At 28.9% G+C, this 3,638-nt stretch overlaps 1 non-coding gene across 1 annotated transcript; it reads right to left on the reverse strand.

The window, feature by feature from the left end:
- Positions 1 to 259: 259 nt before the first annotated feature.
- Positions 260 to 367, reverse strand: LOC131817167 (U6 spliceosomal RNA). The gene has a single exon (XR_009348375.1). It is a non-coding gene; the product is annotated as a U6 spliceosomal RNA (small nuclear RNA).
- Between the last annotated feature and the right edge of the window lie 3,271 nt (positions 368 to 3,638).

Genomic DNA, 3,638 nt, shown 5'->3' on the forward strand with positions numbered 1-3,638 from the left:
AAGACACGTGTGTCCACTTTCACTACTCTCATTTGACATAGTACTGGATGTCTTAGCCAGAGAAACAAGGAACACAAAGAAATAAGAGACTCCAAAAAAAAAAAAATGGAAGAAGTAAAATTTTCTTTTTTTGGATAACATGAACTTTAAAAATCCAAAAAACTTCACAAAAAAATTTGAATAAACAAATTTAGTAAAGCTGCCAAATACAAGATCAATATATAAAAGACAAGAATTTTGTTTTGTTTCATTTTTTTTTTTAAATATGGAATGCTTCCCAGTTTTTCATGTCATCCTTGTTCAGTGATCACGCTAATCTTCTCTGCATCATTCCAATTTTAGTATATGTGCTGCCAAAAGTAATCACAAGACAGGAGCATTTTAACACTCTAATGATGAACTATCTGAAAAAATAAAGAAAACAATCTAATTCACAATAGCATCAAAAGTAATAAAATACTTAGGAATAGATTTAACTAAGACGATGAAAGATCTGCACTCCATAAACTATGACATTGATAAAGAAATTGGAGGAGACACAAATGGAAAGATAGCTCATATTTATGAATGGTAAGAATTAACATTGTTAAAATGTCCATACTACCGAAAACCATCTCTAAATTCAATTCCTATCAAAAATCCAATGTTAGGGGTGCCTGGGTGGCTCAGTGGGTTCAGGGTCCTGGGATCGAGCCCTGCATCAGGCTCTCTGCTCAGCAGGAAGCTGCTACCTCTTCTCTCTCTGCCTGCCTCTCTGCCTGCTTGTCATCTCTCTCTGTCAAATAAATAAATAAAAAATCTTTTAAAAAATCCAATATTATTTTTTTACAGAAGTAAGTAAAGAATCCTAAAATTAATATGAGACCATAAAAGACAACAAATAATTAAAGCAGTTCTGAGAAAGAATGAAGAAGCGAAATTACACTTCTTGATTTGAAACTATACTACAAAGCCCTCATGCTCAAAACAATAAAGTATACTGGCATAAAAATAGACCAATAAACAAGTAGAACAGAATTGAGAGTCCAGAAATAAATCCTTTCATACAGTCACCTAATATTTGACAGGGGCCAACATATATAATGGGTAAAGATAGTCTGTTCAATAAATGATATTTAAAACTGAATAGTCACATAAACCAGCATGAAACTGGAACCTTATATCACTCATAAATCTTAACTTGAAATAGATTAAAGACTTTAGTGTAATGCATGAAACTAAATTTTCTAAAGGAAAACATAGGAAAAATTCTCCTTGACATTGGTCTTGCCAATAGTTTTTTGGATACCAGATCAAAAACACAAGCAAAAAAAGCAAAAATAAATAAATGGTATTACATCAAACTAAAGTTTCTGCATTTCCAAAAAAAAAAAAGAGAGAGAGAGAGAATGAAAACACAATCCACAGAATGGAAGAAAATACTAACAAATCTTATATCTGAAAAGAGGTTAATAACCAACAGATACAAATAGAAAAAAATATATAATTAAAAAAATAGCAAAAGGATCTCAATAGACTTTTTTTTCAAAAAAGTTATATAAATGACCAACAGGAGCATTAAAAAGTGCTCAACGTAAAAACTCAGGGCAAAGTCATTATGTTGTTGTTGTTGCTGTTTACCTCTGTAAAACACAGCAAGATATTACTAACTATTAGAATATATACTACCAAAAAATTAAAACTAACAAATTTTGGTAAATATTGGGGAAAATGGGGAACTTATGCACTGTTATAGGGATATAAATTTGTATGGAAAACAGTATGGAGACTATTCATATTATTAAAAGTAAAATTACCATATGATTCAGTAATCCCACTTCTGGGTATATATCTAAAGGAAACGAAGTCACTATTCGAAGATATATCAGCACTCTTATGTTCATTATAAAATTATTAACTCTAAGCAAGAGATGGAAATAACTTCAGTATCCATTAATGGATGAATGAATGAAATAAGTATGATAAATATATACTATGGAATACTACTTAACCATGAAAAATTAAGAAATACTGCCATTTACAACAGCATGGATGGATCTTGAAGGTATTATACTAAGTGAAATATTTCAAAGATTTTATATATTTTTTTAATTTATGTATTATGATATCCCTTACATACAGAATCTGAAGAAAAAGCAAACTAATGGAAACTTAGAGTTGAGTTGACAAGAGGTGAACCTGGGGTGGAATAAGGTGGTCAAAGGGTACAAACTTGCAACTATAATATGAAAAAGTTCTGGGGATCTAATGTACAGCATGATGATCATAGTTAATAATATATATATATATATATACTTTTTTATTGTGCTTCCCTTTATTAAACTTTGCATATATCACATTCTTACAAGTTGAAAGTTTATAGCAATCTTGTATAAAATAGGTCTGCTGCCACCATTTTTCTAACAACATTTGTTCATTTTGTGTCTCTCTGTCACATGTTGGTAATTCTTGCAATATTTCAAGTTTTTTCATTATTATTGTATTTGTTATGGTGATCTGTGATCAGTAATTATGACCCACTGAAAACTCAGAACTAGTTTACTTAAGGTATATACATTGTTTTTCTTTAAAGACATAATGCTTTTAAACAGTACAGTATAGTGTTTATTTTTTATATGCACTGGAAACATAATTTTTTATTTGCACTGGGAAACAAAAAAATAATAATAATTTGACTTAGTTTATTGAGATAATCACTTTATTGAGGCGGTCTGGAACAAAACCCACAAGACCTTTGAAGTTTATCTCTACTGTACTATATACATAAAAGTTGCTAAGAGAGTAGATCTTAAAATTCCTTACCATACATGCATAAAGAATAGTGGCAACTATATGAGATAGTAGATGTATTAACATTTTTATGTAGATTATATTGCAATACAGATGTATGCCAATTTATCAAATGGTACAAAATTTACACAATGTTAAAAGTTTGCAATGTTATAAGAAATCATTTCTTAAATTTACAAGTTATAATATGTCGATTATTTTTCAATAAAGCTGGAAAAAACTTTTTGTAGAATTAATCTATTTTTCAAAAAAGGAAGTAAGGAAGTAGAAACTGCAACTAACTCTGAAATAATAGAATACAAAATCCATTTTAGTTATATACACTGTGACAAACACTATTAGTTAGTTTACAATGAAGGAATACTTATGAAGCATGAAGGATGGTCTATAAATAAGGCTGAAAGAGCTCAGTTTTAAGGTTTAAATTTAAAATCTTCTTTTGAAATACTAAACTGACCACCCAGTTTTCCAAACATAAATGTCTTAACTGCATGAATTTATTTCATACAACTCTATAATCTAGTTTCATAAGAAAGCAGCATGCAAATTTTGAATAAGACAGACTTGCTTAAGTTTCTTTATGTTCAACAGTAAAGGATACTTCCCTAAAAATAAATAGAAGAAAAATCAGCATATTTATTATGATAATTATTATTCATAATGAGATTCATATTGAATTAGGAATATATATCCTCAGAGGGGGTAAAGTAAAATGAAATTTATTTTGGTAAATGTGTCTATGAATAGTCAATACAATGCCTCAATATAAATGAATATTATCATTTTGAACAATTTAATTACTATTATTAGAATTATTATAAGTATAAAAATAGCTATCATTTTAGCAT

This window comes from Mustela lutreola, chromosome 15 (assembly GCF_030435805.1).
Source record: "Mustela lutreola isolate mMusLut2 chromosome 15, mMusLut2.pri, whole genome shotgun sequence".
NCBI lineage: Eukaryota > Metazoa > Chordata > Mammalia > Carnivora > Mustelidae > Mustela > Mustela lutreola.